We start from the raw sequence: 21,627 nt of genomic DNA on the forward strand, positions 1-21,627 counted from the left end.
GCAGGGGCACCTTCCCCTATTCCAGGTTGCTCCAAGCCCCATCCAACCTGGTCTTGGACACTTCCAGGGATGCCACAGCTTCTCTGGGCAGCCTCTGCCAGGGCCTCGCCACCCTCACAGGGAAGAATTCCCTCCCAGTTTCCCATCTAACCCTGCCCCCTGGCAGTGGGAAGCCATTCCCCCTTGTCCTGTCACTCTTTAGCTACAGGGAGGTATTATTTCACCTTGACCAGCTCCAGCACGTCCTGTCCAGCACCCAGGCACCATTCCTGGCCCACCAGCATTCCCTGCATGGCAAAGGGAATCACTGTGCTTGCACTAAGCCCCCTCACGGAGTTCCCCCTCCACAGCCAGCTGTGATGCAGCATTCCCAGGGCTGCTGGCTGTGCCAGTGGCTGTGCTGAAGGTGCCACATCCCCGGGTGCCATAGGGTCCCTCAGCAACACAAGCCTCACTCCTGCTCCCTCCTCGCTTACTGCCATAATTGCCTCCAGGAGCACAAAGATGCTGCCAGATGGGTGGACTTTGGGGAAAAAATAAAGAAAAAAAAAAAAAAAAAAAAAAAAAAAAAGAATGAGGGAGGGTTAAGAAAACTATGTGTATAAGTACGTGCATGTGTATAGATGTGTGAGAGGGAGGGGAAATTTGCACCAGGGTACCAGATAGGCATTCAGCTTTTCACGTCCCACCAGGCTGGTTTGGTTTGTCCTGCAGCCTCTGGCACTCAGCATGTGTAGGAAAGTGTAATCTGTGGAGAAAGGTGCCCACACTGGGGCTGCTGCCATGGTCCAGGGTGGGAAAGGGGCTGCTGGGGCCTCCCTGGCTTTGTGAGGGAGAGGTGAGATAGAATGAATTGGGAGGTTCACAGCTGGGAGCTCACTGTCCCTGCTCCAGACTGCTCGCGGGAATCCACACACCCAAAAGGGATGGAAATGGTTAAACTGGGCTCAGAGAGGTGCTGCTGCAAGCCCTGATCCCACCAGCTGCCTGGCCTGGTGGAGAAGCTGTTGGGAGCTGGTTCTGGGTGCTGGGCAGGCCAGCTCGAAGGCAGTGCTCCTGCAGAGCCACTGTCCCCGCTGTCACGTGCCACGGTGCTGCTAATCCCATTTGGAAAGCCCCAAGCTGTGCCCGCTAATCCCCCTCGGTGCCACGGCCTGTGGGGCTGCCTTGGCAAACCCCAGGGTGTCCCTGCTCCTCTCCACAGGCACGCCTGGACATCCTCTGCACTCCTGAGGATGCTCGGGTCCTGTGCAGGAGGGTCCTGAGTCCTGGACACCCCCAAAGACACACTGGATAGAGGCTGGGCTGTACCTCCAGCTACATCCCGAGGGTGTTTTGAGGCGCCGCCCTGCCCGGGAGGATTCACCTGCTTGCCCCACCCGGCTTCAGCACAGCCCTGGTCACCCGAGGAGGCAGGTGAGCAGCTCAAAGTGCCCGCGGCAGAGTCAGGGCTCGGCTCAGCCGTGCCAGGCTCCCCCCAGGAGCAGCAGCCTCCCTGGCAGTGCCGGGGGCTCTGCCCCGCAGCTCCTGCTGGGATGGCACAGGCTGCGCTGAGGAATAAATAATATTGTTGCTCCCTTCCGATGGCAGCAGCTTCCTTGTGGGAGAGGGGAAAAAGCACAAACCGAACCGGGGAGAAAATAAGAGGGGAATGTTTGCCGACTGTCTGCTGTGTGTTGTTGCTGTTTGTTGTGTTTCTGTGGTTGCTTTGGCAACCCTGGGAAGACGTGCCAGGCTGTGGCATGGCGGGTACCAGCACGGCGTGGTGAGGAGCCAGGGGGACGGACTGCTGGCCCAGGGGCAGCCCCCGGCGGCGGTGGGAGGCTCCAGGCAGGGCATCGGTGGGGTCACAGCTCCGCTGCTGCCCTCCCGGGTGAGCCGGGGGTGGGCATTGCTTGGCATCCCACGGGCCCTCCGAGAGGAACGTGGCTTGGAGACGAGCGCAGGGAGGGTGGAGGGTCCACGGGGGGCAGCAGCCAGCCCTGCCGCTCCCCAGGAGCTGGGAGCACCTGGGCTCATCCTCTCTCCTCTTGCCTAGAGGAACGAGAGTGAAACTGTGGTGTGGTGCAGGGGCAGCTGCTGCCATGCAGCGCTCAGCAGAGGGGCTGTGGGAGTGTCAGGGGGGGGCTGTGGGGGCAGCTGCGTCTGCCCAGGACAGGAGCCGTTCCTCTGGGGCTGGTTTAACGTGGGGAGGGTCACAGCACTGCCTGCTGTAGAAGGGGCTGCTCCCCGTGTGGAACGGAGCCGGGGTCCCAAGGGGCAGCGTGGACCCCGGGGCAGAGGAGGGGACAGGGCCAGGGGCAGCTCGGGGAGGATGGTGATGCCCCCAGAGCCCCTCTCTCACCCTGCAGCCCCGGAGCTGTGCGAGCTGTCAGAGCGGGAGCCTGCGTGCCCCGCGGCATCCCCAGGGCACAGCAGTCAGGGGGTGGGTGAAGGCTGTGCCCCCGGGAGCCAGGAACGTTCTGTGCAGCTCCAGAGATGTGTGTTAACTCTTTGGGGGCTGCAGGGAGGACGGAGCTCCTCGGGGCTCTGGGCACCGCCATCCGCCCAGAGCCTGCAGATCCCGGGGTTTTGGGAGAGATTCCAATGGTCTGGGGGCTCTGCTGCTTGCCCTGGCACAAAAAGTGCCAGCGTGGAAAGGTTTCAGCCTGTCACTGGTCAGAAGTGCCACTTTAATTTAATTGTTTAATTGCTGCATCTCCAAATGGTGATTTTTTTAACTGATAGGCCTGATGAGGAATCCTGCCCTGAACTGGAAGCTGACTCATTCTCCTCGAAGTCCTGGGGTCATTGTTGTATTGCAAATAAACACACCAAATTCCCACTGCTGGGTTCTGGGAACGTGCTCCTGGCCCTGCATGGAGGCCAGGGACCCAGGAAGGGGCTGGGTGTCTGCCTGCCTCCCACTGCATCCTCCCACCCTTGGAGCAGGGGGGGCTTTGGTGGCACCTGGAGCTGTCTGGGGTGGGGGGAAACGCAACTTTAACACTGATGGGGGTCCGGAAAATCCCAAAGTGCAGAGATTTGCTGCCCTGTTCCCTCTTTGAAAAGGAAAGAGCAAGAACCAGGCCCCAGCTCTCTCATCCCTGCTGTAGCTATCAGGCAATTCCCATTTCTTTGCTTTCAGCACCGCTTGCAGCATCTCTGGGTGCAGCTTCAGCCCCGGTGTTGGGAGCAAAGGAAAACTAGAGAAATAAGAGGTCGGAGCTGGGACTTGAATCCACATCCCAGGATGGGGGGGCGGGGGTGAGGGGAGGGCGGCGCTTTCCACCCCAAAAACCTCTCCACACGGGGCTGAGCAGAAGCTGGAGCCAGCGTGAGTCACCCTGTGCAGCTGCTGCCAAGGCAGGAGCGACCTTGTGCTGCTGAGCCAGCGTGGGCTGAGCCACGGGAAAGGGAAGCTTTTGCTCAGGCCGGATGCTCCAGAGGAAAGAATGAGCTCTGGGGCTGAAACCGCTGGCCAAAGAGGGCCAGAGCAATGGTCAGGGAGGGTCTGGGGTCTGCCCCTTCTCTGCAGGGAGAGCATCAGGGCCTGCTGGAGCAGCGAGAGTGTTTTGGGCACTCCCAAAATTCCGGGGCTTGGTGAGCGGCATCTGCGAGCCACCCGGGGATGGGACTCACTTTCCATGAAACTTCAGGGGAAACCGGATAAATCTCCCCTCTGCTCCTGCCACCCTGTCCTCAGCCTTGGGATCCTTCCAGGCTGCCGCTGGTGAATGTTTTCCCCTGTCAACTTCTTTCGCTTGAATCAGCGGACGTGACTCACCGGGGAGGAAAGAGAGGGCTCGGGAGAGCAGCTCTGTCCCTGCAGGAGCACGGGCTGGTGCTGCTGGACACCAGGGCAGCAGCATCCCGACCCCCCTCGCTGCCAGGAGCCAGACCCAGGGCTGACATTCCCCTTGTCCCGTGCTGTCCCTCCCTGTGCCCAGCCCAGTGGGTGCAGCAGAGGGGGAACTGGTTGAGCCGGTGCACCCCGTCCCGGCAGAGAGGGGAGATTCCTCTGGCAGGGGGTGGGGGGGTGGTGACCCTTGGGGGCCTTTGTCACCAGGGTGGCCACCACGCCCTGAGTGCTGGGGACACGCATCTCCTTCTCCAAGCGAGCCTTGGAGCAGGCAAGGAAGCCCCTCCATGGAGGCTTTGTGGGGTGGGTGGAAGAGGGGGGAAAAGGGCTGGGGGGGGTCACTCCCGGCGGCACTGGGTCAGGGGAGCAGGCAGCCAGCGTGCCCAATCTTGGCCGGATTAGTTAAAGAGATCAAGCAGCTGGGGGATTAGGGAGTCAAGAGAGCCGGGCCACCTGCGGGGGAGGGAAAAACCTACGGAGGAGAAGGATGGGAGAGGTGTGCAAGGCCTGGGCTTTGGAGCAATTAGATAAGTGAATCAGGGCCTCGGAGCGATTAGAGAAAGAAATCAGGTTTTACACCAATTAGGTGAAGTCCCCAGGCGATTAGACACCGAGGTGGCTGCAAGAGGAGGTCTCCCAGCAGTCCCTGGAACTGATAGGGCCGGGCATTGATTAAAGGAGCATCAGAGGCTGAGAGCAATTTGATAAGAAAACAAAACAGTGGATCAATTAGCCTGGGAAAAAGGAGGCGGCTGGGTTGATAATGGGAATAGGGAAGTGGGGCCAGTCCAAACAACCCCAAGAGCTTTGAGTGTGGTGCTGGTGGAGCTGCAGGGAAGGGGTGGAAAGAGGGAAAATGGTCCCAGCTGGAGCCTCCAAGGGCCACGGGAACCCGGGGCACTGGGATGGGATTGCTGGGCTGCTTCAGCTTGGCCTTGGCACGAGTGAATTCACACTGGCCTAAAGATGAGTTTGCTCTCGGCTGTGGCTGGCGTGAGCCTCACACAGCTCCTTGTGGGCTGCAGTGGAGCATCACCAGGCAGCTGCTCCTCCCACCAAGAGAAGCAGAAAGTTCTGCATTTCACAGAATCTCAGAATCATGGAGTGGTTTGGCTTGGAAGGGACCTTAGAGTTCATCTGCCTCCAATGGCCCTGCCAGGGACAGGGACACCTTCCACTATCCCAGGTTGCTCCAAGGCCCAACCAACCTGGCCTTGATCCAGGGGTGGGGCAGCCCCAGCTCCTCTGGGCAACCTGAGCAAGTGAATTTCAAAAGAAAAAAAAATTTTTTTTTTTTTTGAGCAGCTTTTGCTCTGGGCTCACACCGGCACACACCTGGAGCAATTTTATCCACTGGGAAGGCAGTGATGCCAGGATAACTCAGCCCTGCACCCTGTCTCAGATGCTCTGGGAGTTTCCAGATACGGGTGCCAGACGAATAAGCAATTAAGTAACTCAACGGAGCCTAGAAATAATTAGACCAAGGAATGCAGCTCCAGCAGATGAGTTTAGTGAAGAAATGGGAGTATTGGAGAGATGGAGATGAGAAGGGTGATCAGGTCTCAGCACAATTATCTAGAGAAAGTCTGCTCCAGACTGATTAGAGGAAGGGAAAAGAGCTTTCTGGGCAATTAGGTGAGGGAAATCAACTCTGGGCAGGAAGAAAATAGACTGTGGAAGAGATTGGGGTGGGAGATGGTGAGTTTTCTCTGCCCCTGCCTTAGATAAGGGAGCTCGATAAGGGCTTTCTGAGGCAGAGGCAGAAATGAGGATGAGGAGGATTAAGGAGCAGAGGTGGGTGTGCAGCAGATGCCTGGTGCTGGGGAAGAGCGAGTGAGGTGGCAAGGAGAAACTGAGCCCTGCCCCTGAGGAACAGGAGGACCGAAATCTGGGGATCAGAGCTAACAAACAGAGTAAAACAGGGGTGCTGGCAGCTGGAATGGCCCTGGTTGGAGCAGGGAAGGGAGCTGGGCACTGTTTCCAGCCCAGCACGTGGCAGGATCCTTCCTTAAGCTGTAAAACGGGATTAGTCCCTCGTGCCCAGCAAAGTTGAGAGCCAGCAGAGCCTTTCTGCACGAGTGACTTTGACTTCAGGACAGAGGAACCTGCAGGGTGGGAGCGTGATCGGGGACGAGCATGGGCAGGCAGCCCCTGGCATGTGCCCTGTGGCAACCAGCAGTCCCTGACTGAGCCGGGGGCAGGGGGGCAGGCAGGGCAGCCTGGGGTGACCACAGCAGGGAGCTTTACCCCAGGTTTTGGGGTGCTGAGCTACCGTGAGAGAGGTGACAACAGTCAGCTGCAGCCCAAGGTTGCGCCACAGGTCAGCAGCAGCTGGAGAGTGCTGGATCCTTTGGGAATGGCTGCATTTGCTCTTTAATTAGCCTTGACGGCTGCTGGAGCAGCTTTTGCTGGTCCTTTCCTCTCTGGGGCTGGCCCTGGCTTGAAGTCGCAGGGTTCAGTGAGGTCAGGCTCCTTTTTCCTTCTTTGCCGTTTTCCTTTCTTCCATCCCTGCGCACGGAAAAGGCAGCGGAGGGAGGGAGCAGCATCACTGAGGCACATGATGCTGACTCCGCTCCTGTGGGAAGGGGAAGCTGTGGTTTGGCTGCCAGGTCGTAGTTTGGCCTCTGGAAATGACCCTCTTGGAAAGGGAAGCAGTGTCTTGCCAAGCTGGGGCAGGGGCTCAGCAGCCCCCCGGGAAATGTGGCAGCATTGGTGGGGGGTGGCTGGAGAAGGGAGTGAGGGACCTCAGCAGCAGCAACCTGAGCTGAGGGCAATGCTCAGCTCCTGGGAAGCAAACCCCAGGTTAAACCAAGCCACCTGTGGAGGTCATGGAGGGTTTTCACGTTTTTTTGTTTTTTTTTTTAATTATTTATTTTCCTTTTTAGTTTAGTGCTTTTCACCACAGCTGCTGGTGAGTGACAGAGAACAGCGCCGGGGCCATCCAGGGAAGGTCTCATGGACACTCGTCCCTCCTGGGCATCACAGCCCTGCTTTTCCCAGCAGGAGGGTGGCTCTGACATATCTCCTTCACCCCTTGGCCTCTGCTGAGCTCGCTGGGACGAGCCTGGCTTCTGTGGCTTGACAGCGTTATCTGGGACACAAGCAGAGCCAGGCTCCACTTTGGTCCCCGTTCCTCGGCTGGTGTGGATATCCTCAGGAGATAGCACAGCCAGTCATCCCCCTGGGGCTCCATGTGCTTCACCTCCCATCACAGGATGGGAACGGGGATTTGCAGAACTCTAGAGCCCAGCAAAGCCCCAGAGGCACGGGGATCCATCCCTGGGGCCCATGGGTGTGTCCTCCTCCCAAGGCTCAGACGCTGCTTTTGTTCAAGCCCTATTGTGGATTTCAGTGTTTTCATGGCTTTTAAATTTTTTTTTTCCCCCTTTCCAATTCTGATGAAAAAATGTATTTGGGGAAAATAGAAATATTTAGACATTTCCCTGACAGGCAGCCGAGCTGGAAGAGCTGTGGCACAGCACCGTTCACGTGTGCTGATGAAAGCTCAGCACAAAAAAATCAGGCTGGGGAATGCAGCATCCTCGGCAGCACGAGACCCACAGGGTGAAGTGTCAGTGCTCACCCCATAGGTCACTCCTCTTGCCAGCAGCCCAGCACCAAGCTGCCTTCAAAATCTGGATAAGAAGATGGGTTTGAGCTGGTTTTGGGGAGGTTTTTGATGTGTGTGTGTAAAAAAAAGATATATATATATATATATACCTACATATACATATAAATCTTGTGTACACAAAAATATATGTAGTACATTAAAATATACTATATAGCATATTAAACCTCACTGTGGTAGGAGTTTTGTAGCAGTAAATGTATTACAAATCTGTATTTTGTGTTCTGTAGTGACTCTGTCAGGGCTGGAAAGGGGGCTGGTGTTTGTGGTCCATACCAGCCCCCCACTTTCCCATCAGAAGGTGTCTGGGCCAGATGAACCTTGCAAGAGCCACTGAAAAGCCCCTCTGGAGCTGCAGGATGCTGTGGGGACCTTGGGCATGTCAGTGAGGAACAGAGCTGCTCTCCTCTGTGCAGATGGGATGAGCCCAGACCTCCCTTTCCAGGAGGCAGAGAAATCCCCAGCCCCGAAATCTCCTTCCCCACCCCATTTTTCCCCTGCTCACACCCTCGGGTGTTGATGTCAGCTGCGTGGTCCTGAGCAGAGGGAGCACCACACCTGTGCTGGGGAGGTGACAGTCCCCGTCCTGCACCCCACTCCCTTTGTCCCAGCCCTTCAGGCTTCACCCCACTGCTCTGCCTCATTCCAGGGGGGTACAGAGCCTCCTCCCACACCCAGTGGGGCTGTGCCTTCCCAGGCTGGCCCCTGACCCACCGCCCTCCCTGCTGGGTCCCCACTCCAGGAGCTCCCTTGGATGTGTGTCGTAGCTGGGACAGAGACAATACAAAGCAGCACTCTCCATTTTCAGAAGGCTTCAAACTGGTTTATTCTGGTTTATTTTATTCTATGCATGCTTTTTACACATTCTTGCAAAACTCAGAAGTTTGCACTTATTGGTCAGGAAAGACAACCAAAGTGCTCATTGCAGGTTTCTCTTATTTATCCTTCTTTCTTTCTTGGTTTCTATGTCAACAACCTTGGTAGAAAATTCTTTCAGGGGTAAACACGGATCCTCTCATCAAACTTCTCCGTGGCTCACAGAAGTTGCTGTAAAACCTCTCCCACAGACGTGGATGCCCCACGCACAGGGCAGCTCTGCAGAGCTGGGTGCATGGGGCTACTGAGCGTTCCTGGGGGAGTGAGAGGGACTGGAGGCCATAAACTCATGGAATCATGGAACAGTTTGGCGTGGAAGGCCCTTAAAGCTCATCTCATTCCACCATCCCAGGCTGCTCCGAGCGCCGTCCAACCTGGCCTTGGACACTTCCAGGGCAGCTGCAGCTGCTCTGGCAACCTCTGCCAGGGCTTCACCACGCTCATTGTCAAACATTTCTTCCTTATACCAAACCTAAATCAACCTCTTTTAGTTTAAAAAATGCTCCCTCTTGTCCTATCCATCCTTCTTCTTGGATTTAGGAAGAGAGCTCAAGTCCCCTGTGCCCAAAGATCTTGCAAAGTCATTTTCGTGAATTTTGGGGAGTTTCCCTGCAAATCTGTTTGTTGCCCGCTCCCTTCCCTCCCTTTTCTAACTTGTTGCTGGTGTGGGGGGAAAATAAATGCTCTTAAAAGAGTTTTGTGGCTGCAAAACCTCTGGATTACACACAGCCCAGGAGCTGCCAGGGTGGAGACATGCTGGGGTAGGGCTGCAGCAGTGGCATGAGCTGCCTCCATCCCTGGCCCTGCCTGGTGGAAAGAACAAGGCAGTTGATTTCAAACCACCTGAAAACCACCTTGGTGTCCTCATGTCCCTTTGGGGGAGGTGGTGCAGGAGGTGCAGTTTTTGCCCCACAGTTTTTGTCTGTTCTGCCTGAGCCACCCTTGGTTTGGGTGGACGCTGTGGTAGGATGAGGGACCAGAGACCCAGACAGAGCCAGAGGGGATGGGAAAGTTGGAGAGGGGAGGTGATGAACTCGTGGCATGGGTTCTGTGAGCTGTCCCACGAGTGAGCCAGGCTTGCACAGAGCACAGCCCGTCCTCGGGCCGTGCACACACCCAGGGGTGGAGGCAGTGCTGCTCCCTGTGCCAGGGAAGCAGTGGTGGTTTTCCCACCCGCAGGGGCTGCTTTGGGGGCTGGGGAGCAGCGTGGGGCCATGGGCTGGTGGGAGCTGGGGCTGGCTGCCTCTTCCCACAGCCCCCACACATCCTGGCTCCATCGTCAGCCTGACCCCTGATTACACTCCACAGGCTCTGCATCGCTGCCGTTGCCCCAGCAACGTGTCGTCGCCACAGCAACCGTGACAACCTTATGCTCATTAATTTAAAAAGGTTCGCAGTGTAACAAATGAAATAGTTATAAGCTTGTCAGGGTGTTAAGGAGCAGGGGCTGACAACTTGCCCCCCTTGCCTGTGCTGCCAGAGCAGCCTGGCTCTGCCAGGAGGTCCCCACCCCAGACCCGGCTTCATCCCACCGTCTTTGAGGGCAGAAATTCCTTCAGGGCAGTCCTTGGAGCATCCTGGCAGTGTGGCATCACTTGGTGACCACTCCAGGGGACAGATACAGGTGGGGGCTGTGGCAGAGATGGCTTTGGGGGGTTTGAACCAGTGATGCTTCTGTTGGGCCATTCCTGCTGTGGTGGGGCTGATGTCTGGGATGGAGTCAGAGTTATGCCGTTGTCCTTCCCCAGCGTCAGCACAGGGTCTGTCCTGCAGGATAATTATTCTCGTGCAACATGTAGCACCTCTGTATGTGCACTATGAAAATGAATCTCTTTACCTTTGTACCTAATAGGATTGAGAGGGGGAGGATGAACAGATCAAATACATGACTATACACACGTATATTCCTTAGGAAACCTGGACAGATCACAGATACCCTGGATATCCTCAGCTGGGGGAAGTTAATCCCAGCTGGCTAAGCCTGGCAGCTGAGGTAAATCAATGTTTCCCTTGAAGTCCTGGGCCAGGTTGCTGACAGGTACAAAGAGGTATTGGAAAGCTGAAGCTGCTGAAGCCAGGGCAAAGGACACCAGTTGAGGATTTGGCTCTTGCTTCATTATATACCATTTTGCTGAAATCTCAGCGGATTTCAAGTTGACCAAACCCCTTTAATCTCAAATAAAGGCCATTCTCTGGCTTTTTGTAAGTGGAAACACGAAAGGAACTGGTTTTTTAAAAAATCCTGCCATTGCAATTCTGCTTGGCAAGCTGAGAATAAGGTCATTTTTCAGCAAGAGAAGTGTCCGTTCAGTTAAAAATAAAAATGGTGAATTCTGGGCCACATTCGTTCCTAATGGAAGCCGGTGCTGGGATTGCAGTGGTTTTTGTTAGCTGGGCCCCAGCATTTCCCAGCTCTGACACAGCCCCTTGTGCCAGAAAAGTGTTGGTTTGGGAACGGGGTTTGTCCCTCGTTTCAGCTCCGGAGCCACTCTCCTCATGATCACCCAGTGGTTCCAAAGCCCAGACCTGCTGCCTCCATCCCTGCATCCATCCCTGCATCCATCCCTGCATCCATCCCTGCATCCAACCCTGCATCCAACCCTGCATCCATCCCTGCTGTGGTGGCCCTGCTCTCTGCCCCGTGCTTCAGGAAGGGAAATCCAGGGAGCGCTCCGGGGGCTTGTTTCCTTGCCTTCAAGAGATCCTTCAAAACCTTTCTCAATAATTAAACAATCAAGGCCTAAAAATAGCACCAATATCTATTATATGTGGCAGAATAATTGAATGGGGAGAGCAGGGAAGAGAGTGTCCTCAGTGTCCCAAACTTCCCCCCCCCACCCCAACCTCAGTGGGCTCCTGACGAGTGCAGGGAGGCTGCTGGATGTCAGGAGCCCTGGCTGGGATGGTGGCTGGGATGCCTTCTCCCAAAGCAGCCAGGTTTGGGGGTGTTTCATTCCCTAGAAGAGGCTCTTTGGCAGCTTTTTATGCCATGGTGGGTTTTGGAAGGGCACAGCAGCCTCAGCTGTGGCTGCAGCGAGGAAGGCCTGGGACATACACCCATGGCTGGAAGCATCTTGCCCACCCTGGGCCCTGGCAGCGGGCACCCTTGGTCTACCCCAAAATAAGCTGGTGGCACAGCTGGCCACCCAGCACATGGTGCAAACGCTACTGTGAGTGGCAGCCCAGGAACAGCATCCCTGGAAGCGGCAGCTGGAGCCTTAAATCTGCACTCTCCCGAGCTCTTGCTTATCTCCAAAGCTCCCAGCACTGAAGTGGGGCTGTGGTGGAGCAGATAAACCCACGGCTTGGAAGGGGCTGCTGGAGCCTTGGCTCGAGGCAAAGGCAGTGAGGGGAGGCCCTGGACTGGGGGAACTTGGCCCTGGGGGGGCTGGAATTTGGGGCTGTGCCTCGTGGGGCTTGGAGGGGGCTCAGAGCGCTCTGAGTCACGAGGAGAATCAAAATGAGACTCAGAGCCAGCAGTACCATGGCACCACAGTGAGAAATGGCACTGCCACACTGAGGGTGGGTGAAATGGCACTGCCACACTGAGGGTGGGTGAGATGGGACTGCCACAACTGAGGGTGGGTGAAATGGCACTGCCACAACTGAGGGTGGGTGAGATGGGACTGCCACAACTGAGGGTGGGTGAAATGGCACTGCCACACTGTGAAATGGCACTGCCACACTGAGGGTGGGTGATGATCTCAGCTGGGAGCTGGCAGGGGGAACTGGGATGGCAGGCTTAGCCAGGATGGTGTGCCAGGGATAGCCAGGATGCCATGGCAAGGTTAGTTAGGATGCTGCTGCAGGGTTGGCTGGGGTGCTGTGGCAGGATTCACTGGGATTTGGTGGCAGGATTCACTGGGATTTGGTGGCAGGAGTCACTGGGGTGCTGTGGCAGGATTCACTGGGATTTGGTGGCAGGATTCACTGGAATTTGGTGGCAGGATTCACTGGGATTTGGTGGCAGGATTCACTGGGATTTGGTGGCAGGATTCACTGGGGTGCTGTGGCAGGATTCACTGGGGTGCTGCGCTGGGCACACTGTGAGCTTGAAGAAAACTCTTCTTGCAGCATGGAGAGGCCATGTAGAAAGGGAGCAGGGCTGAACCCTGGGGGATACCTGGGAAGAGGAGAAGGGGAATGCATTAGGAACGGACAACAGCCCCTGGGGCAGAGAGATGGGGGTGGAACCAGCGTGCAGCTTCTCGATCCCCATTTGGGGCATCCCAGGACGTGCCCATTGCCCGGACAGGGTAGCCAGCCCAGCCTCCCAAAACTCCTCACGGAGAAAGGCAAACAGCTCAGCCGAGCGTTGCATAACCAGGAAAAAAGGCGTCCTCGTCCTCGGAGCCGAGTGGCTGCCGGCCAACTTTGGCATTAAAGTGGAGCAGAGGATACCGGGAGGGAAGCGCGGATTAGGCGGGGAGGAGACGGGATCAAGTGAGCAGCAGCGAGGGCAGGCTGGCCGCAGCCGTAGGGAGGGTCACGCTCCCCAGGGCCGCGGCCAGGAGGGGTCCAGCCTCCCTTCCCGGCGCAGAGCCCCGGGCACCTCCCTTCCGTGCCAAGGCTGGGTCGGAGCCGCGGCGGTGAGGCTGCCTTGACTCACGGGCGATAAGGAACTCACCCAGGAGAGGCTTTTTGTGTGCGATGGGCTCAGTTTGTGCAGGTTTAACTGGCTGGGCGATGGGGAGGCGCCGGGCCCTTTCATTAGGGCCAGGCGTGTGTGCAGGGATCACAGAGAGCATCTCGAGGAGGAGGGGACGGAGATACTCGTGTTCAGCACTGAGGTTGTGGCTGCAGAGACCTGGAGCTTTGCTTTCCCTGAGCTGCTGAGCGTGGAGATGCTCTGGATCTCGCACTGATTCAGCAAGACGTGAAGGCTTGTAACTTTGGGGAGTTCTTGGAAATTGGGCTGCTCCCAGTCAGCAGCTACTCCTACACACGGAGGAGATACACTTGCTTGGGGAGCTTCTGGAGCTCTACCCGCTGGCTGCTGCCACCACTGCCTGCACCAGGACGGGGCTGCAGTTTTATGCTGGGAAGAAAAAAGGAGAGATCAAGTGAATTTAAAATTGCAAGGTGCTCCAAGCACAGTGCTGGGCTTAAGCCTCCGGGGTGCTAAAACGTGCTGAAAGACGCTTACCTAGCTGATAAACCCCCAGCAGCAGAGATGGGGGGGTTCTGCTGTGCCTCTTCTGCCCCAGGAACTGCTGCTGCCCCAGCTGGAAAGCTCCAACACAGACCAGCAAAGCTGCTGCCAGCTCGGGCCGAGCTAAACCCCAGCTGGGTTTGCTGCCTGCAGAACCACAGAATTACAGGCTTGTTTGGGTTGGAAGGGACTTTAAAGCTCATCTCGTTCCACCCCCCCTGCCACGGGCAGGGACACCTCCCACTATCCCAGGTTGCTCCAAGCCCTGTCCATACTGACCTTGAACACTTCCAGGGATGGGGCAGCCACAGCTTCTCTGGGTAACCAGTGCCAGGGCCTCATCAACCTCCACAGAGAAGAATTTCCTTCTAATATCTCATCCTCTGGACTCGCTCCAGCAGCTCCATGTCCTTCCTGTGCTGGAGGCCCCAGAGCTGAAGGCAGCACTGCAAGTGGGGTCTCACCAGAGCCCAGCAGAGGAGCAGAATCCCCCCCTTTAGGTGCTGCCCATGCTGTGGGATGAGCCCCACGAAGGTGGGACAGCATTGCTTGTATTGGCTGCCAGTTTGTATTGCCAGGTCACACTGAGCTTCTTATTCGCCAACAGCCCCAAGTCCTTCTCTTTTGGACATTTGCCACCAGGATTTGGCCCTGGTGGTTACCCCACAGTGTCAGCCCTGGTGAGCAGATCCCACACCCTGCAGCAGGGTGAAGGCAGCAGCGTTCTGGGCTTGTTGGCAAACAGCCCTGACCAGTGGCAGGCCAAGGCAACACCGATGCTTTGCAACAGCAGTGGGGTCCTCCCCCACCCCCTTGGATTTATCAGCTGTTCCCCAAACCTAGCAGCCATGGTAGCCCAGCTCAGGACTGATAACTGTCCCCTTGGCTCGGTGCCCTGAGTGGTGTGTCAGGGAGGATGAGGATGGTCTGTCCCCACTGAGTGTGCTGCTCTGCCTGCTGCCTGCAAGGGGCGACCCCCACTTAGGGCGGCTGCTTTCTGCAACACGAGTTATTTTAATTTTCCCCCCCCCTCTCTCGCGGTGGCTCCTGTCGGAGGGCTCACCACGATGGTTCCCACTCACCCATCTGTCTGAGCTGAGCATTCCACAGCCCGGGTGCGAGCGGGGCAGCGCCGGCGCTGCTGGAGGCACCGGGCGGGGGCTGGGGATGCTCCAGGGAAGGAGATGCAGGGCTGCTCCATGGGGAGCTGAAGGGCCGTGTGTTTGCTCTCAGCTTTGCATCAAAACCAGGGGCAGAGCCAGGAATCTCTGTCCCCCAGGAGCCTTGCAGTGGCAGTGCCCATGGCACGCTGCCCAGGCTTCCCGGCCTTGGGTCCAGGATCAGGGCGAATCCCGTTTTAAGGCAAAAGGTTATGGGCGGGAAGGAAGCGATCACAAAGCAAACGCCACAGCCTTCTCCAACCGCACACGGCTCTGGCACAATAAATAGAGGGAAAGGGACAAAAATAGCCCCCCGCGCTGCAGCGTGGACACGGCGAGGAAGCAGGGCTGTGCTCCGGGGTGGCGGGGTCCTCTCCCGCCCACTCCGACACCCGCAGTCACGGCCAAGGGGGACGTCCTGCAGTGCTGCGGCTGCCAGGCAATATCCTGGAGCAGAAACGATGAGTGGGCTTCAGGGAAGGTACCTGAGCCTTTGTAAAAGTCACTGCACCCCGCACCTGAGCCCTTGCAAAACTCGCTGCATCCCACGCCCTGGCAGAGCTCTGGCGCTTCCCCTGCGTGCAAACCCTGTTCCCAGCCCCCAGGAGCCGGCTGAGCTGCTCCGTAATTCGGGCAGAGGCAAAGCCCAGATGTGAAGGCACAAGGACTGGCTGGGGGCCCGGCAGCCGGGAAAAAAAACACGCGAGTCTGGCTCTGGCTTTGGGAGCGGGCTCGGGGAGCTCGCACGGCGAATGCAAGCTGCCTTCCCTGGCCAACAGAGCTCCCGGTCCCCTTTTGGGGTGGGTTTGCAGCACGGCGGGGAGGAGGGGAGAGTGCAGGCATGGACCTGGAAGCAAAATGTTCACGGTCCCGTGCAAGCCTTGTGACGGGCGAGAAAAAGCCTCATCCTCCCCGCAGCCCGCGCCGATTCCCGGTGGGGCGAGCCAGGAAACACCTCCCGGCGGTACCGGGAGCCGGGTCCCGTTTGGGCGGAGGGTTCGGGGGGGAAGCCTCCCCACCCGGCCCCGCTGCTGGGGGTGCGCAGCTGGAGCCCTCCCAGGGCCCTGCCGCTTTAACCTGCCTCTCCCACGTGCTGTCTGGTTGTGCTGGAGACGGTGACGCAGGCAGGACGTCAATGGACGCTGTGGGAGAATTTAGACTTGGAGAGGAAGGGGAGGGGGGGGGGGGGGGGCAGGGAGGAAGGCAGCGTTTGCAGGGGCGGGGGCCGGTGGGGGTGCACGGCCGGGGCAGGAGGGACCCCGCACGCAGCCTGGCAGGGTCGCCAGGGAGCATCGCTGCCAGCTTCGTCCGTGCTGGACGTCCATGCCCGCTCCCCCCTCGTCCCCCGGGCATGTGTTGGGATCTCGGCCAGCTGCGAGGGCAAATAATCCTCCTCCCTTGCCCAAGCCGGGGTGGGCGGCGGGGGGGGGGGTGGCCCAGGGGCCACGTGAAGGCGACGCTTCCTCCCTGCCCGCCGCCCCCACCCGCATTGTCACCACACGTGTGCCACTCTTGTCCCCGCGACCGTGCCGTGCTGTGCCCTGGGCGAGCGAGCCCAGCGCGGGCAGGAGGGCACGGGTGGCCCAGCAACGGGGCTGGCAGAGACCCTGGTGGTCACCGGGGTTGTCCCCGGGCTGGGGAGCTGGGGATGACCCCGTGAGTGCCCCTCCGTGCACGGCTCTGCTCCTCTCCCCATCCCGAGGTGGGCTGTGCCACTGCCAAGGGCATCGCCCGCACCCCAGGCCAGGGTCCAGCCGATGTGGCATGGCAGGACCCCCATCCCCCTCCCTCCCTCAGAGCTTTCAAAGCTCTCCCAGAGCTTTCAGCTCTGCATACCAAGGGCACCGGCACTGCCAGGGACAAGCTGGAGCAGCACTTCCACTCCAGTGAGGGATGAGACGAGCCATGAACTGTCATTCCTCCCTGCATCCCACCCGTCTTTAAGAGCTAAACTGGTCTCCCCAAAACTCGCATGGAACTCTGCTCCCACTTGGTTCGGAGGGGGGAACACTGGCAGAGAGACACAAAAAGTCGTGGCAAGGAGGCTGGAGATGCTGCTCAGCAGTACAGGACTCTGCTCTCAGCCTCTTGGCTGTGCCCCCAGCCCTCACCCCCCTCCCCTCCCTGAGCTCTGTGCAGGAGAGGGACAAAAATCTTTCCCACTTTAGGTTTTTGGGTGCCTTTTTTTTTTTTTTTTTTTTTTTTTTTTTTAGTAGCCTGAGGGTGTAGGTGGCTGCATATCTTGGAGGACCCAGGAGTCCTGCCTCCTTCCTGCTGGCACAGGGCAAGGGAAAGCAGTTTCCACTGTCAAGAGGCTGCTCACCAGCTGTACAAAGCAGCAGCCTGGTGTGGGAAGGGAGTTACTCAGCACTCGGTTCCCAAGAGACAAAAAAAAAAAAAAAAAAAAGAAAAAAAGAAAAAAAAAAAAAGGCAACTCAAACTGACTTTCCAAAATACTTTGAGGTTCATAGTAATGTTCTCGTCTTTGTCTCATAAATATCCTGGGTTGGATCCTTCCCTCGTTTTCATCCTGTAACTCAAAGAGCGGCACCAGAGCGCGGCTGTTGCATGTTATTCTGACTATTTTTATTTTTTATATCTTTGGATACATGATCTCAGTTGATTGGAAAACAAACCCCAGAGAATCCTTGAGGAGAGACTGCAAACAGCTCTTGGTGAGATGACTAATCCCATCTCTATCTAAACCAACAGCGTCCTAAAAATAGCCTTATTTCTAACAATAAATATAATAAAATAACTAACTGACAACAAACAGCCCCAAAAAGCCAAACACACTGAAAAGTCCACTAGAAATACATATTGGGACGGGGGAAGGAGCCAGCAGGAAACTGTGTCACTGAGTCAGAGGGGTGGCCATGCCACCAGTGATGCTCGGTCAGATCTGGCCTCTCTGTCGAGACCTTCGTTGCCTCTCGCCCTTGTGCCTTTGCTTTCTTTGTCCCAGATCAGCGTGAGGGAGGTCCACGGGCACCAGACCCAGGGGAAGCTGATGCCAGAGTCACCACCCCGGCCTCCAGCACCCGCTGAAAGCCCTGGAGTGGGATCTCCTACCCCAGCTCGGGGTGCAGGTCCATCACCCCCAGGGCTGCTCCGTGCCCACCAGCCTCCCCGGGCCCTGAGCTCACCACACACCTTGGATAATTTGGATAATTTGCCACCTACTTTCCACACACCAGGAGCCTCCCACACCCAGCGTGTTGCAAAACAACCCCCTCAGCTGAGTCACTGGCATCGGGGAACTTCTCCCTGCCCTCCTGGCCTGGGATGGGGCTCGGGGCAGAGCTGTGACCAACAGCTGTGATGGGAGCACACCCCAGCCCCAGCCCAGGTCACCCCAGGCCTTTGGGGAGGAAATTGGGTGTTTTGGGCTTGTGCAGTGCCCTGTGTTGTGGAGGCCAGTGCAGGGGGACCACGTGCTGCTGCATTAATGGCTATGGGCATCATCTGGGTGAAAACACGACTCTGCCCCCATGCCTGGCAGCTCCCCTGTGCTGGTTTTGTGCCCCGGTGACACTGGGAGCACTCACATTCTCAGTGCTCCACCTGAATGTGACCCAGCAGGGCTGGGACATCCCTGTCACTGCCCCCTAGCCCCCCTTGAGCTGGGACAGTGGCTTTGCACGTGTCAGAGCCATCACTCAGTATTTTTATGGAGCTCTGGAGTGGCGCCAGACTCGTGCTGGCTCCGTGTCACCAGCAAGGAAGGTGGGCTGCATTCTGCCAGTCAGGGGAACCCATGAAATATCTCCTGTGGAGGCTCTGACCCCTGGCACCAGTCCTTTTCTGCCAGAAGCAGTCCCACACCAGCCTGATTTTTTATTTTTACTGCTTTGTGTGGCACGTGGGAGCCTGCCCAGGCCTGCCATGCCACATGCATCCCTGGGAAAGGACAGCCTGTGCTCCACGCCGACCCCCAGCCCTGCCATATGGCACTCCTCCAGCATTCCCAGCGGTGGGAGAGCTCATCCAGTGGGACCACCAGCTCCCACCAGTGCAGACCTGGGGTGTAGGCGGGTGGTCTGCATCCCCCCAGCCCCAAGGATCCACCACCGACACTGCTCTCAGGCTGTGGATAAGCAGCACTGGCCATGGTGGTGAGACAGGAACAGACCGAGTTACCCAACCCCCTAAAAACCAGATTCCTGCCCAAATTCACAGCCCCAAACTGTCCTGGCACAGAGAGGGGAGTCTCTGTTTGACCTGTTGGGTTTCTTGCAGGTAGCACAGAGCGATTTATCTGGGTTGCAGCTCCTTTAGGCGGGAGTGGAAAGGAGAATCCCTGAGGCCCATCCAGAGGTCTGTGACCTTTAGGAGCCAGGAGCGCAGAGGGCTTGGCGCGGGGGTCTGGATGCTGTGGCCCTGCTGCCGGGGAGCACAGGGAGCCCAGTGCCGGTGCCAAGTGCTCGGCTGAGGATGCGGCGCTTTGGGAAGGGCCGGGAGCCCCGGGATCCTGGCGCAGTGAGGCAGGAGCAGCCCCCGGGCTGTGTCCGGGCACACCGGACAGCCTCGTACCCACGAGGGCTCCGTGCCGGTGCCGGACGCACAACCGGGACCTTGCACTGCGTCCGGGTGCTGTATCCAGCATCCTGGCAGCACAGCTGGCACCTTCACGGGCAGCTGATGTCACCTGTGTGGCTTTGGGGACACCTGGACCCCACTGACCCGCTGTGCTGAGCCCGGGCCCCCCCATGGAAGCTGGGGCAGAACCCACCATGCGGGCCGGCCACTCCTGCCCACCCTGAGGAACACGAGTGAGGCCAGGCCAGACCCTGAGGGTGGCACAGGGGAGCTCCCGGCCCAGCACACCCCGCCGCCGGCTACCATTCCCCTTTCCCGGCTCAGCGCACCGTCGGGCCTGGCTCGGCCCCGGCCCGGCCCCGCTAGGCCGCGGTTCCCCCCCGCCAGGCTCAGCCCCCCTCGGCCCCGGTCCCACCCCGTCCCCCCCGGCCCCGCTCGCTCCCCCCCGCCGCGGCCATTGGCCGCCCGCGCCGCCGCCGCCGCCCCTGACGCTGGGCCGGGCCCGGCCATGGTCGCTCCCCGCCGGCTCCGCCGCAGCCCCGGCAGCGGCCGGTCCGCGCCCCGCTCAGGTGGGTCCCTCCCGCTCTCTCGCGCTTCTTCGCCGTCGGGTTGTTTTATTTATTTTTTTTTTAAATTATTTTTTCCCCCTCCTTCTAATTCTTATTTTTAATTATTTTTGGTTTCTTTTAACGTTTCGCGATTCTGGCGCTTACTTCCGAGAACGAGACACCCCCCCCCCCCCCCCCGCCAAAACCTCCTCCTTCCCCGGGGAGGCCTCGGCGGGGCGCGGAGCCCGGCGGGGTTTTGGGGTGGGGGGAGCGGAGAGGGACCCCCCCCCGGACCCCCGCGCCGCACGGAGCCGCCCCGAGGCGCGGGGATGGGCGGGGGCGGGAGCAGCGGCGGCGGCGGCGGCGGCGGCGGCGGCGGCAGCGGCACATCCTTCCCCCGCGCCCCCCTCCTCCCTCCTCCCCCCCCCCCCCCCTCGGCTTCAAAACAAACCGTCACCAAAATGGTGCAGAGGTGAAGGAGGGAGCGGGAGGAAGGGGAAGAGGTGGCGGCTCGGCCTGGGCGCTGCGGGGACAGGTGAGGGCGGCGCGGGACGCGGAGGGGCGCGGGACGCCGGCGGTGTGCGGGACACGGGGGTGGGGGGGATGCGGGTGCCGGGTGCGGGCACACGGGGATGGTCCCGCGGGGTGCTGCCGGTGGGGTGGGGGGGGCAGCGCTGGGGGTGTCCACCCCGCTCCGGGGCGGTGGGCAGTGTCCCCGTGAGACCCCCGTGGTGACAAGACCACGAGCCCACCCGCGACACTGCGCCCACCGCCGAACGGGACCCGCTGCGGCCTGGCGGGACGCGGGGAGAAGCAGGGCCCGGTGGATTTCGGGGGTTGGGGGGGGGGGGGTGCCCTCCCTGGTATGACATAGGGCGATGACATGGGGGCTGTGGGGGACCCGCCGGCGAGGCTCCGGGTGCCGCTGGGGGCTGCGGTTTGATTGGCAAGAGCAGATTTTGGGAGAGCCGGCGGTAAATCGAGTCCTGGAGCGTCCATGCCTTGGCCGTGCGCCGGCTCCGGGGCCGACAGCTGGGATTGTTTGTCCGGGGGGGGCTCAGCGCCTCCTCAGCTCCATCCGGCAGCGGCCGGAGCAGGGTATCGCGGTGGGGCCAAACCGCGTCACCGCTGCCACGGCCTCCCCGGGGTGCCGAGCGCTTCCTTGGCCGGAGGGACCGGCGATGCTGAGCGGGGATGCGGTGGCACGGCGTCCGGCATCTGCGGCTGTTCGGCATCTGTGACGCCCGTTCGACCGCGGCTTATCCCTTCCCCTGCAGCTCCCAAGCCCCTTTGGCTTTGTCGTTGGTTTTTATTCTTTTTATTTTTTTTTTCCTTTTTTCCCCCCTCACGCACAAGAGCAGCGCGCGGTCAGTTGTGCCACACACGCAGCTCTTACCCCTGCACCCGTGGAGCCCCCATGGTACCCCCAGCTCTGCGCGGCCACCAGCTGGGCTGTCCCCTCCTCCTAATCCTCCACAAGTGTCAGAGCTGCCACGCGGTTTTGGCTAGTGACTCCTCCTTGCTGTGGCCAGGGACAGGGACACCTGTGCTGCTGCAAATTCCCCTGGCACTTCAGCTCAGCTCCTCTGCCTGCCCCCACCCCGGGAAGGCCCCATCCTGTCCCTCCTAAGCCCCTTCTCCTGCAGTGCGTGGCCGTGTATGGATTTTTGGGCTGGCATTGCTTCGCCAAGGTGGATGTTCTCAAAGTGTCCCGGGACAGCCAGCCTGAAATCCTGCTGCTGACGAGGAAGGGGCTGTGCTGGCCTCAGTGAGACGGGGACGCTCATCAGGCCCGGGGTGCAGATTTTGGGTGTAGGTAAGGGTTATTCTTGTTATGCTCTTTCCTTCCCTGAGCTGATTTGGTGCTGGTGGCCCTGGTGTGT

The 21,627-nt window shown here is 59.0% G+C and overlaps 1 protein-coding gene across 7 annotated transcripts in view; it reads left to right on the top strand.

Annotated features, from left to right (window-relative positions):
• The first annotated feature begins 19,685 nt into the window (after nt 1-19,685).
• Nucleotides 19,686-21,627, top strand: part of MEF2D (myocyte enhancer factor 2D) — a 74,630-nt gene continuing 72,688 nt past the window's right edge. For 2 of the 7 annotated variants that reach the window (XM_054001077.1, XM_054001082.1), the window contains exon 1: nt 20,175-20,279. The gene's annotated coding sequence lies outside the window, so the exon portion shown is untranslated. Of the gene's footprint in view, nt 19,766-20,174; nt 20,280-21,627 lie in introns of those variants that run through there. The other 5 variants (XM_054001084.1, XM_054001085.1, XM_054001078.1 and 2 more) reach the window with 4 other exon arrangements.

The sequence above is a fragment of the Vidua macroura genome, chromosome 29 (genome assembly GCF_024509145.1).
Source record: "Vidua macroura isolate BioBank_ID:100142 chromosome 29, ASM2450914v1, whole genome shotgun sequence".
NCBI classification, from domain to species: Eukaryota; Metazoa; Chordata; class Aves; order Passeriformes; family Viduidae; genus Vidua; species Vidua macroura.